The sequence below is a fragment of the Desarmillaria tabescens genome (assembly GCF_030435595.1).
Source record: "Desarmillaria tabescens strain CCBAS 213 chromosome Unknown EV420scaffold_93, whole genome shotgun sequence".
Taxonomy (NCBI): Eukaryota; Fungi; Basidiomycota; class Agaricomycetes; order Agaricales; family Physalacriaceae; genus Desarmillaria; species Desarmillaria tabescens.
The window spans coordinates 84898-98571 of record NW_026848392.1 but is presented as its reverse complement, the minus strand read 5'-3'; the positions used below and the strand labels follow the sequence as shown (position 1 = coordinate 98571).

General features: G+C 47.1%; 1 non-coding gene across 1 annotated transcript; it reads left to right on the top strand.

The window, feature by feature from the left end:
• Nucleotides 1-317: 317 nt before the first annotated feature.
• On the top strand, nucleotides 318-410 carry EV420DRAFT_t283. Its single transcript has one exon. It is a non-coding gene; the product is annotated as a tRNA-Asn (tRNA).
• Nucleotides 411-13674: the final 13264 nt, after the last annotated feature.

Genomic DNA, 13674 nt, shown 5'->3' with positions numbered 1-13674 from the left:
GATATTCAATGTCATTCCGGCCGGTAGACAGAAGTGCTTCAGACTGAGTCTAGTGAAGTCGAAGAGGAGTATTAAGGGCGTGCTGAGAGAAGCAAGAGAAGTTACGCTCAGGGTTGTGACGGATCACGAATTCGCGGGAAAAGCCGCTGCGGCGCCAGAATCTTTACCGGCGGCCCTTTCGGTCCTTGCTCCGACTCTCAAAACTTTGCTCGTTCAAGATCATTATGAACGAATGAATTTCTAATTTTTTTGGGGGAAGTTTAAGTCTGCTAGTGACTCTGCTGAGCTCATATAAAAGATAAACAGCTGTCTGCATATGCCCTATGGCTGAGTTGGTTACAGCGTCCGACTGTTATTATTCATATAGTTGCAATATCGGAAGGTCGAGAGTTCGAGCCTCTCTGGGGCAGTGCGCAGAACACATATATATTGTGTAATATTTTGTTTCTTATCCCCTTAGGTGTTAAATTAGATCATTCACGACCATTGATAATAATAATAATCAAAGAGTTCATCTTCGGTACTGCCACAGTGCAGCAAAATTCCCGCTGTGAGGGTTTATTCCAATTTTCCCAGACCCTTTCCATCAGCAACTTCCCGATTAATATTTCTGATTTTACACCTTATCCGGCAAGAGCGGGGTATGGTCACCTTAGAGCAATGAATTCCTTACGTTTCTGAGACTCAGCGTAAGCAGCCATGCCGGTTGCCTTCTTCGAAAAGTGGGCCCTTATGCGCCAGTCGGGTCCCTAAATGTTGCCAAAACGGTAACAAGAAGGTCAGCGCAGAACCTTCAATTTGTAAGATACGGAGAATTCTATATGTGACATCGTATCTTGTGAGTCCGTACATGTTGCAAACGCGAAGGAGGTGAAGACGCGTCTGTGGCGTGAGAACTGTTATCTCGTGATGACAGCCTTTCCATTTTAGTAACCATCTTCCGTTTCTGACCACCACCACGTTCTCGAAAATATTGAAGGCTGCTCATTTATCAGCCAAGAGAGACATCCGTCCTCATTTACAAGCCCAGAATGAGTAGGTACAACATATTGTGCAATGGCGCCAGATGGTATTGATCTCTCACACAGGCCGCCGACTCGCGCTGTCCCAAAATCCTCATTAGACGTCTTCGCAATGGCTTTCTACTAAACTTTCTTCTGAGAAAAAATGACCTACTCAAGCTACACATTGTTTAGTGAAATGCGAACGAACGAACCGGAATCCCTCTTCGTAGGTTTCCTCTTCGGCTGTTCGTGCTTTACAGTAACTTTTTCTCCCATCTCAGAATCTCTACGTCCGTCTGAACGTGTGAATACTATGTAATCAATGTGTGATCATCCGTTAGTTCTGCGAGAGTTGGACCGCGGGTACGCCCTGTATTTCTTTCCTCAAAGAGGACATCAATAAGAACCATGTCTATACGCCTAGTACGTATCTCTGTCGTACAGATCCTTCTGCAACTTCTCCTTATCAAATAACAGATGACGACGCCCTCGTTTCTCGAGCAAATTTTGTCGCCTACGTATTGTATGTCCGTAAATCACCAGGTATACGTTCGTCTACCTCTTCAAACATTCTCTTCTCTGACGGAGAAGCTCAGCTCCATCGCTCAGAACATCAAAAAAGAACAATGCCAAAGGATAATCCAGTCCCACGGAATATGTTCGTCTCGAGGAGGACTCAGGGCTAACAAATTCTAGATGCATGATCACGAATTCCGTTCCTTTGATCAGCAACTCGCATCAGCCCGGTCTCGTTCGCCCTCCCTGTTGCATCTCGTGACTGCTGCGCCTCTCCTTGGACTGCCAGCAGTCAGAGCCACCCTCCGTCATCATAGTAAGACTCCCTTGTTAACCTCCAGACGCAGCTCACCCCCTTTGCTGAAGCTGTCCAAACCGATTCGTCCTCTGTCCAAGCGAAAGTTGCCCGGCGGTTCCTGACGTCGAGCGCCGCCGCACTTTGAACGACGTTTTAAAAAGATCAGCTGCCCCCCCCCCTTATTTTTGTCCATTACATCGTCTTGAGAAGGACAACATTCTGCCGCGGGTCGCATATCAGAGGCCAGCCGATATGCCCTGCACACGCTGAGCGGCCATGAAGACATCAGCTTGATAGATACCGCGACAGCACGAAAAATTTCTCGGCGATCTGGTCAGCTGGGAGGAAGTAAAGGTACTCTTATTCTTTCCCAGCCTTGCCTTCGGTGATGGATTTGCAGACTGTTACGTCCAGAAGACCTAGCAGGGAACTTCGATGCTTTCCTGGAGCCTTCACCGATGATTCTCCTTTGAGCTTTACTCGTGAAGGCGCTATTTTTACTCGTAGGATGATATTCCCACCGACGGCGGTTGTGGAGGCCGTGAGCCATGCGGAGAATCCTTGTCCTAGAATTGACGGTATGCGAAAACGATATACTCATTGGTCAAACGAGAGCGAAGCATGGGCCAGAGGAGCGTCCACTGTGCACTGGCTTTTCTCTCATCATGTGCAGTCCTCAAATGCTCCCAGCGCTTCGTATCCTGCTATGACGCTTTCATTATGTTCCGTAACTTCGGCTGTCGCTTAAAACTTCATTTTCCTGTGACGACACCAGCATTCCAAATTCTAACTTTGTTGAACTCAGGCCCTCCACTTCTTGGGCCTCGGCAAAGCGGTTTTCGTCATCGTTAAACGGCACAGTATCGCTTGGGTTCGAGCGTAATAGTTGCCTTATCATCGGGAATCATTCCTACTCCACAAGGGCGTTGACTCTCCGCGCCAAGGCCAGGCCTCAGTGCCGTTTGAAATTGGCGCCCGGAAAGTGACCGACGCGCTCACAGTCATCATCAGCACATGCCCTCCTCAGACTACCCGCTCTTTACCTCACTACCGCCGTCCATAACGATTTGCACAGTCGACAAGAGCCATACTCATAATGCACTGCTGGTTATCAAAATGAACGGTAAACTTGACGGACCATTACCGAGCATCCGTTAATTCACCGACTTTCCGATTTTTTTCACTTCGAGCACATGTGTATGCATGTGGCATGACTGAATGAGAGGGACGAAGTAGCTTGGGACTGCGGTACCGGGTCGTCTTAGCGATGCGCATTTGGAAGTCGAAGCCTTCGAGCGAGGGGGTGGCGGATCGGGTGCCTGGCGTCGAAGCATTATTCCTCGATACTCCTTAACCCCATTTCAGCTCCCTCCGCTTACGGGCTCTTCCTCGAAATGGTTTCCCTCTCGGCCGGTAGTCGAACATCCACCGGAACTCAATTTTTAATAATTGAAAACCGTAACACGAAGCTCGCTTCCCTATACGAGAATGCCTTCTTTCATGGCTCAACAACACGTAACCGGAACCTAACGCGAACGTGTGGGAACAGGAAGAACGGTTTTATCCTTACGGAGTGGTTTTTTTATAGTTTTTCATCCTTCATGCAGTGCCGTGCTCTCGTCCTCTGATGGTCACATTTTCACATTTTAGGCGCGGACCACGATGATCTCATCGGGTCTCCAGCTCAGGGCACGTCTCGAAACACGAGGATTTCTCCTTCGGCCAAGAATCTCAGGCCCTGGGCTATGAAATGCATGAACCGAGTTGGTATTTTTATGGTAGCCACTGCGCGGGTCAGAGGAGAATCCTTTAAATTCGAGCGTTCGCTGACGATAGAGCTCATTGAAGCGCACCCATGTTGCTCTCGACCTTCTTTATACTCTCTTCACTCATTTATACCGCCCTTGCTCAGCAGAGCAATGAGAATCCTACCGTTGGCGGTAACCAAGATGACGGCTGGCAGAGCTTCCCTGACGTCGTCGATGCTACCGGGTATCCTAAATGGGTTGTCGATGAGGACCTCGGTGCATATATGGTGCGCCTTTCCCTCTCTCTTCTTCCACAGGAGGCTGAATCTCTGTATAGCCTGTATACCAATCTTCGGGTCTGAATGCGACAGAAGTTACGAGGGCAGTCATCGTCCTACACGGCAAGGTGCGCTAGAATCTAATTCGGTCTCCATTTTCTGATTCATTGACGCTGTCAACAGCCCCGGGACTGTTGGTATTGTAAGTCTCGCTCATTACTTCCCGCATTGGCCCGCGGCGCTGACGATTGCCCCTTAGATTGGAATGCAATGAACAACGCCCTTTACAATGCCACTTATGATGACCCTACCATCGTGCGCGAGCATATATCAATCATGGGCCCGTGCTTCTTCGACGAAGATGACGTAACCGCGGGCGCGGCGGAAGAAGGCCAGCTCCTTTGGGGAAGGACGACGTGGATCAGTGGACATTTGAATGTCGGGCCCGACTCTATCTCCGGTTACAGCAGCTTCGATGTACTCGACTCCCTCATTGCGTATTATATGGACAAGAGTGTCTATCCTAACCTAGAGGTGATCATTTTTCTCCGTGTTCAACGATGCCTTTCTTACTCTTTGATGAAGGTTGTCGTCGTTGGAGGACACTCAGCTGGTGCCCAGATGGCTCAGCGCTACGCCGCCCTGAGAAGCACAACAGACGACGATGATCGGTTACATTTCTGGATCGGTGAGCTCTATTGATGTTATTCGCGGTGATAGTACCTCATTTCTCACAACGCTTAAGCGAATCCGGGATCTCTCCTCTGGCTAACGTCAGACCGTCCGGTCTCGGTCGAAGATTGCGATGGTGTAGACGACTACAAGTACGGCTTGGAGTCCAACTTCCCTGCATACGCAACTGCGGATGCCCGCAAACTGGGAAGGTCTGGAATCGTTGAGAGGTACAATGGCCGCAACATGAATTACGCCTGGGGACTGGTGAGTGATAAAGATCTTTTTCCCCGACTGGCTGCTTACCTGTCATCCCAGACGGATTACGCCAACGGAGACCACAGATGTCAGGCATCCGTGAGTTCTCCCGAATCATGTCCTGAAAATTTCGACTGACGACGCTATGTCTCGCAGGCTCAAGGAAAGAACCATATCAGGAGAGGAAAGAACTTTGTCAAGATGTTGAAAGCTATGGGCGGTCTCCCTAATCTTACCACCGTCGACTACGCGGAAAACATTGGTCACTCTAACGAGGGAATGATGACAAGTGAGGGCGGGATTGATAAGGTGAGTCCAATTTCCTCTCATGGACGCTCTCGTAACTCAGGGCTGGATAGTTATTCCGATATGTGTCGAACAGCACAACCACCTAACGCGACAACGTAAGGTTCCATTTGGACAGCTATTTTGAATTATTCAGGTTTTTATGGACTCGTATATATCATTTATCTATTCATTGCTCTCGTCGGTCTATTACAAGCTAGACATCTTTTCATATTCTTGAATGATGACAATTTTAAATCAGATTCAGGTTGCTACGCAGCAGCGTTCGCTCCCGTCGACGAAAAATCTGCTGAGATTTCCCGGATCTGATGCGACGAAATCGCACTGGGTTACCAGATCTAGGCCGCTCGGTACGCCGGCATTTCATTATTTTCTCCGGCTTTCTATCGAGGTTTCGGTATATTTTGCTACATTTTGTCATCGGATATTGCGACGCCATGTGTATTGGAATCAATGTGTTTATGCTGTTTCCACAGCCTTTGGGCTTCAGGAAACACGTGAAGAGAAGCGGACTCCAAAAGGATGTTGATTGTCGGTCCTTGTTGGCTATGGGACTGGCCGTTGCCAGAGAATATATGCTACCTGCGTCAGACCAGAACATGATGACGGTTCTGAGCCAATCAAGGTTTTTCACGAGAACAGCTGTTAGAGTGACGGCAGGAGAAAAGAGAATGTGGTTGTATGCCGTGCGTCAATGATACAACAGTGAAAACCTAAGTTCCTCCAGTTTCGACATGGTGATATATTTTTTTATGTGATTAAAAGGTGCCAGGTTCTGGAGCCATACCAATTTCTTGCTTTTGGCATCTACTTTCCCAGAGCTTAAAATGATTGTAGAGGGGTTTATCCATGAGTAAGCTCAGAACTGCGAGTCGGCATATGTTAACTTTCATGATATATTTTATTTTTAATACAAAAGGGCTAAGTGCAAACATCATGGAAGAATAGAAGGCGGTAGGTTGTAATGGAATTTTCGAGGATGGCGGATGGAAAGGTGTCAAATTTCAAATTCATGTCTATAAGCGGATCTCCCCGGCACTTGCCGCCATGTTGGATTGCAACCACCATCACCCAAACGCGACTTTGCGACTTTGCTTCATCAGTACGTGCTTTCAAGATAAAATTTTAATGCTTTCAAGTTTAATCATGATAATAGTTACATTTCAACTACAATTCTTCCTCCCGAGCGAGTAGCCAACCGTCCGTCGCCTTTTGGGCTTCGAATCAATACAGACCTTCTTTCGTTGCCGGTTGTGCAACGATCCCTTTACCGATGCGATGTCTCAATCAGATATATCTGCCATCACAGAACGAAGAGCAGCTCCCATCGACCGACTTTTCGTTGAAATTCTCACTTACATTTTTCATATGTGTGTTCTTGAACGCGGTTGCCTCTTCCCGCGTCTTGACGTCAATGATCGCAAGATAGGCCCATGGAAGCTTGGGCGTGTATGCTCATTGTGGAGGCAAATCGCCAATAAAACGCCGACTTTGTGGACACGTCTCTCATTTTCCTTTTCCCTCGTTAAGGATCCCGTGTCAAGGTTCAAAGTTGCATTAGAGGGCTCTTCTTGCCTTTCCCTGGACCTGGAGTTATCTCCTGATGATCAGTATCCGATCGATGTGCAGAGAGAGATTTACCAGCTCGCTATTTCTCACTCTTGGCGGTGGGAGCGTTTAACAATTACCCCCAATCACGCAGTTCTTCCCTTCTTATCCGATATCCGTGCGCGTCAGCTTGATAGACTCTCTCACCTTGTAGTCCATTGTCCTGAGTTATGGACACCCCTTCCTATCGACGCGTTCCAGGACGCCCCCGCTCTGCAACCCATTAAGCCCCATCACAACTACGGGGGCGTGCGGTTCGAGCTGCCTTGGAATAACATCATTGAATTCTATGATTACACGTCTTCGGTGGAATCTGTATCGATGCACCATGTAATCGACATGATTCAGCGATTCCCAAACATAGAGACGTTATATGCGCCAATGATGTGCTCTCCATTCTCCACAGCGGTCAGCATAGCCACTCCGTTCGTTCGAACAAGTTTGCGTGACCTCACAGCGTGTGAGGGTCCCATTCTTCGGAGTCTAGTATTGCCCTAATTAAAGAAAATCTGCCTTGCCCCTGGCGAGGACTCACTGGAGTATTGTCCCGATGACGCGCTTCCAACTCTTCTATGCCTCATTCAGTGCTCGCAATGTTCGCTTACATCGGTCGAGCTCTCCGACGTCATTTTCACTGACGTTCTTTTGGAAATTCTCCATTGTACTCCACACCTCGAAAATCTCAAAATCTACACGGAAGGCTGGGAATCCGATTATAACCGTATATTCAAATCCCTCATTGGTCGATTAGCTCTCTATCCAGTTCCTCAGCGGAGCTTTCTCCCTCTCCTCAGCAATCTTAACATCACTGTCGCTGACCTGACCACGGAAGAGCCCTGTCGTTTCGTTGATCATGTTTTCTTTGACATGGTTTGTTTGAGATGGAACGTTGGGGTCCTAGCAGCCATCAGGCTGGATGTATCGGAGTCAGGAGAGGACTTGACGTGGGGGTTGACTCAGGAACATATCAACGAGTTTCGCAAGTTCAAAGAAGACGGATTAGATATCAAACTAGGAATTTTGCGTCGCGATGATGCGGCTAGAGTCCTATCCTCTATACGAACGAGATATATATAGAAATTGCCTTCTCAGACATTGAATATAGATCGCTGCTACTCCATCCACTATTTTAGGCTTCCTCCTACACCAGCTCGTTCAATTGTCATTCACGACCACCGAAGCCTGCTCACTTTGCCGTGCTGTTGGCACTAGAATATAGGGACTTCGGGTGCGTGTCTCCAACAGCCTTGCTAGACCTGCAAACTTATCGCTGCTTCCTCTTCCAGCGGAAAACGTTGTTATACATGTTTTCTGCCGCTATCCCGACAATTGTAGGACAAACACGAGCCCCCATCCAAGACCTTTTTGTGGAGATCCTCACAGAAATATTCCATCTTTGCGTTTATGGGAGCCAGAGCTGTCATTTCGACGTGTTTGACAACTTGCATGGTCCTTGGGTCCTTCGACAAGTCTCCTCGTCATGGAGATCCGTTGCCAATAATACCCCTTCTTTATGGATGAAATTTACCACATACTCCAATCGTTCTCGGCGTATCGTTACTCGGGAACCGGCATCCATGATTAGCACGGCACTGCAGCGCTCATAAAGCCTTCGTTTGGACCTACAGCTCTCTCCACATGGGCAATATCGCATTGAAGTCACCGAAAGGATTTTCCAGGCCATCATTGCTCATTCACGACGCTGGGGACGACTACAGCTGGAATTGAACCTACTATTCTTCCTATTCTCTCTCAGATCCAGTACATTCCGCTCGACAATCTTACCCATATCAAGATTTATGGCTTTGAACTGGTAAAAGGACACTAAATCGATGTGTTTCAATGTGCTCCCACGTTGCAGACCGTTGACATAGACGGTAGCTTCGAAGGTGCACAGTTCAAATTGCTTTGGGGCAATATTGTCATGTACTTTGATTGTATGACGGGTGGACCCACAGCGGCGATGCACGATCTATTTGAAGTGATTAATCGCTGCACTGTTATTACCAATGCACGGACAGTACATGGCTCCTACCCTTATTCGTCGGCCGAGCCTAGAACCAGCCGTTCTTCGTAACTTGATATCACCACGGCTGGAAGTTATGTGCCTTTCCCCAGAGGGGTGCCCAGACAGTACTTGCCCTAATGATGTGCTTCCTGCTCTGCTGGGCCTCACTGAACGTTCCGAATGTAAGCTCACCTCGTTGACGTTGAATAGTGCTCTTTTCGCCGACATCCTATTGGACATCCTCGAACTTAGCCCGGCCATCAATCTCAGTCTATCGATATATTGCTAGCCGTTGTACTATAACTCAATCTTTAAATTGCTTATCGCTCGATTAGCGTCCCATAAGGGCGAGGACTCGCCGGAATTTGATTTCCTTCCTCTCCTCGGTGATATCAGCATGCACGTCCGTGACATCAGAATGGAAGAAAGGCCATGTCGATTTATTGACCATTCTTTCTTTGGCATGGTGTCTTTGAGGTGGAAGAGCATATCCTTGAATGCCGTTCACATGACTATATCGGGGCCAGGGGACGGCCTTAGCTGGAGTTTGACTTCGGAGCACATTCGCCAGCTCCGCGAGTTAGAAAATGATGGTTTGCATATGAAACTTCATGTGCAACGCTGTGTCTCTGGCGTGTATGTTTATACAAAGTTGAACGATTTGTTTAATTGACCTAGACGAACGAGCTGTCACTTGTATCCTTGATAAGGGCGAAGTCGGAGAATGGGCCCTTAGAGCGAACTTGATATTCCGTGGCGCTGTCTTCTTTCTTTCTATCACCTCGTTGCAGGCCATCTATTGGTATGTTGTATTTGAACCTGTGTCCCCTATTCTAGTTTAGATGTGTTAAATTAACACTATCTATGGCCCCTGAGCTCGAAAAAAAAAACACTTGAAAAGAATGTTCATGCAGAGATACATTAAGCAATGCACATCAAACCATATCCCCCTGCTTCGCTTCCCAGTCTTCCGACTCGGAGAGTCTTTGGGTACCCATAGGTCTCATCTCATGACGTTCCACCTGCACGAAGACCTCGGTGTTGGTAGTGGTCAATCGAACCACGTCATCCTTCTGCGAGCGAAAAGGTAAGGATATCATCCTCGCGTTAAACAAGTGGAAAGAGGCGTACCTTCCTAGACGTGTCCAAGTTTGTTTTCGATGATACAGAGTACGACCATCCAGAGCGAGCATTTAGGCTGCTCATAAGCGCGTTGGTATAGAGCTTTCCGAGCATGCCAGTGAATATTATGTGGACGCTTGGAGAGGCCTGAAGATCAAGGTTACGACGTACAAGGCAAAGACGATTACTGCAGCTTACGATGGCAAGAAACGTTATGAGATCCATCATCGCGCAAAGGGACGTGATCAATCCCGTTTGAACAGTAACTGAAGGTGGATGTAATTAACGAGAAGACAAGAATTCTAGCTGAAGGAAAGACATACGCCGGATAATCCTATCCATCAGCTCATCGGACTGCTCGAATCCGGTTTTGTGACCGCGCTGTGGGAACCTTATTAGGAGAACAACCTCTCATCGATATATCGTCGAAGTTACTCACCCTGCAAGGAGAAGAGTTAGCAAGCACCTAGTCGTTGAAGGACAAAATATGACGTACAGATACCATACTAAAGCCCCGGTGATCAAGAAGTCACAAACGCAACTGGATACGAGCCAGATGATCACTGTGACCTTGAATTTTTGAAAATCTGTTACTGCCTCTTGAGCGTTGGCTTCAGCGGCTGTGGCTATACCACCGGCTAGTAAAAGCGTTATAGTTAGGCCGAAGAAGATTCGAAGAGGGGCAGAACTCACCAACTGCTAGAAGAGCTGTGAAACATACGCCCAATGTGGACACCCAGGTAGACGTGAGAACCTTAACGCGCCATGCGAAGAAGAGTTGTACTGCGCCAGCCATGATAGCCTAAGATGTCTAGTAAGCACGGCAATGTGAGGGTGAAGAAAGGTGCTAACCGTTAATGCCGAGTCTTCGAGGAGAGGAAGAAATATTATTAGCAGGGACCGCCTGGGGAATCGATGTACACAACTTACTGGCGGCACCAACTGCAAATAATTATAAGTCAGATCATGCAATGCAAAACGAATCGCGACTCACGCCATGTTGAGTGGGTGTAAGATTTCGCGTTTCCTAGGGTACGCGATCAGATACATCCCATAATGTGGCCGCGACGGTGCTTACCAAAGTTTAGTATCAGCGCAATGTACATATCAATCATGTACATAACCGTTCCAGCCACATTGACGAGCAAAAGGACGTAGACCTACTTCTGATGTAAGCCAACGCGCCGCTGAGCACAAGAACACGACTTGCAAATACACGGATCCAGAGATGATCACGGCTGAGAGCCAGGGCCAATATCAGGAAAGGAATCACAAAGGGAAGGGGGAATACATACCGTTGGTACTTGATGAAATACATGTAGTATTGCACGAATATCATGCCCAGCAAGAGTAGATTGAACATCAGGCCCAGTAGCAAAGGTCCCAATCTAAAAAAGCTCTGGTTAGACAAATAAAAGCTGAAGGAGGAAGCCATACGTTGCGGCAGCCGGATTCATGATGGCCAATTGGTTGAAATGGGACTTTTGGTTTCTTGTTTAAATACCGACGCCTTCCAAAGGGACCAGGTTCCATCTGTGCGATATCCTTTGTTATCCAAAACAAGACGCAGAATAATCTCAGACAACCCATCGTCGATGTGAAAAGGAGGAGAATTTCAGCACAGCCTCAGGCCGCCGCAGTCGCATACCGGCGGCAGCCGCGGACCTGAATTTCAAATTGTTCGCTTGCACCCGATAACTTGCGAGATCTAAGCAAAAAATAAAAGCTACCAGAAATGACAAAGATTTGAGACTCATGTTGAAGAAGAACGAGTGGATTCTTTTCTTTTCATACTATTTTTCCCTTTTAAATAATACTTTTCCGTGAGATAATTTCATCTCCACGGGTTGCTTTTTTTAGATACCTCCACGCTGCGCCAAGCATGCGACGGTAAATACTCCTATCCTTGATGGCATGATAAATTTCAAGTCCCAGGTCGAGGCTTGACTGTACGAAATTTCTTTCAGACATCTTTTGTTGTCTAATCAAAGGAGACGCGTCCAAGTTATTACCTCTCGCTAAGGTACAGGACCACAGGCGCGTCCCGCTCATATTCTTAAGCGTATCTGACAGTGACACATATTGACAGTCTCTCATGTACTTGAAGTTCTCATACAACAATAGCGCCTTCCTCTCCTAAGTACTCCCCCTTCACCCTTCAGTCTCAATAGGATGACACTTTTGATAACTTCAATCGTCCTGGATCATGGATGCATTAGCATCCGATCCGCTGGTATGGATTCTGATTAGAACTCGGCATCAACCATGCCTGCTTGCTGTAAATTACGTTACACTCCCCGCAGACCCAGGAATTTATTAATATCACCTACGCTTAATGCTATTTTCCGAGATGACTATCTTGGTTCTCGAGAACAGTATGGAACTCACGGTGCGGTACTTAAAGCTATCGAAACTTCAATTCCTCTTGCCAAGGTCATGCGTCGGACGCTATTGCTTCTTCGAACCAAATTTACAGACACGGATCGACTAGACATAATGAAATCGAAGCCATTACCTTAGCTCATCTCCGTCAACCGACATCTTTCACGTATTCTAAACCCCAGTTTTGTCCGTTCCGTTCCCATCCACGTGTAGTTGGTACAAAGTCGACCCGGTCTATACGGACTTGCCTCAGCGGAAGCTTTAATCATGTCACGAATGACAAGGATCACCTTATGAACTCATGTCTCCAGCGTGCGTCCCATTGAAGTGGTACGAACATCATCACTGGTGTGACTTGTTACGAAAGATCAGCATTGAGGTTCCTAGCTTCTGCGTCCACATTGAAGATAACGGTAGCTCTCGATAAATAGTATTACACCTTGTTACATATCCCATAAGGTAGCCATCGAAAAGTGAAAGTTAGAACATAGTATACAGACTATCGAGATAATCAAACGCTGCAGTCGTCTGCTTTGACGCGAGGTAAGGTGTGAAGCTCCAACGAATGCGTCGATTTATTATTCTGCTTCTGAAGAATGGGAACCATGAGGAATGAAGCATCTTTAGAAAAGGGAGGGATAGATACTTACAATCTCTGAAGAAGCATCGTCTGTAATGTGGGGCTGGTAATCGACCTGGATTGCCATATCACCCGGCTTAATGGGGGAAGTCAGCTTGAAGAGCTCCCCTTGAACGGCTAACACTCACTCTAGCTACCTGTAGCCTTGTTCCAGCAGAAAACGATTCGGAAGTCAACCTGTGTACGCCGCTAAGAGATCTGAACCGCTTCCGAGAGTTCAGGGTCGCCTGTATCGACGGTTAGTCGTACTCAGTCCCTGAATTGAAATAAGAGAATCATACAAGGACGGAAACGCTATACACTATGCAAGGATGTTAGACGGAGCATATCTCTAGAAACAAACTCGACGTACTTCGACACAGAACTGCGTACAAACCGACAAATATCAAATTGTCACTCCAGACAGTCTGTTTGAAACCCGTCAGTTGCAAAGTCTAGTAGTTAGATAAAGACTCACCGCAGTGACAAAGCAAAGAATAGCAAAAATGCTAGATACTCATCATTGATGCCATGTTACAGCCGAATATTCTACGTTACTCACCTATTAAGAAAACCTGTATTCAAAGAGTAAAGGACTAGTCTATTGATAATGTGGTTTGTTCTGCGAACATCGTTCATTTGAATAGCATCATGATTGACGGAAGACGGTACATACTGAGCATTTTGTGTCTTGCTCCTCAAGAGCATATAAATCAAGGAGCCGGTTATCAGCTTTGGATGAATTAGAACAACGCTCTGATAGCAGAGCCAACTACGCACGATATCGGCGCTGTATCCAAAAACCAATAGCTTGGCAATATTCTTTAGTTCTCCAAGTTGGGTAGTTGATGTAAG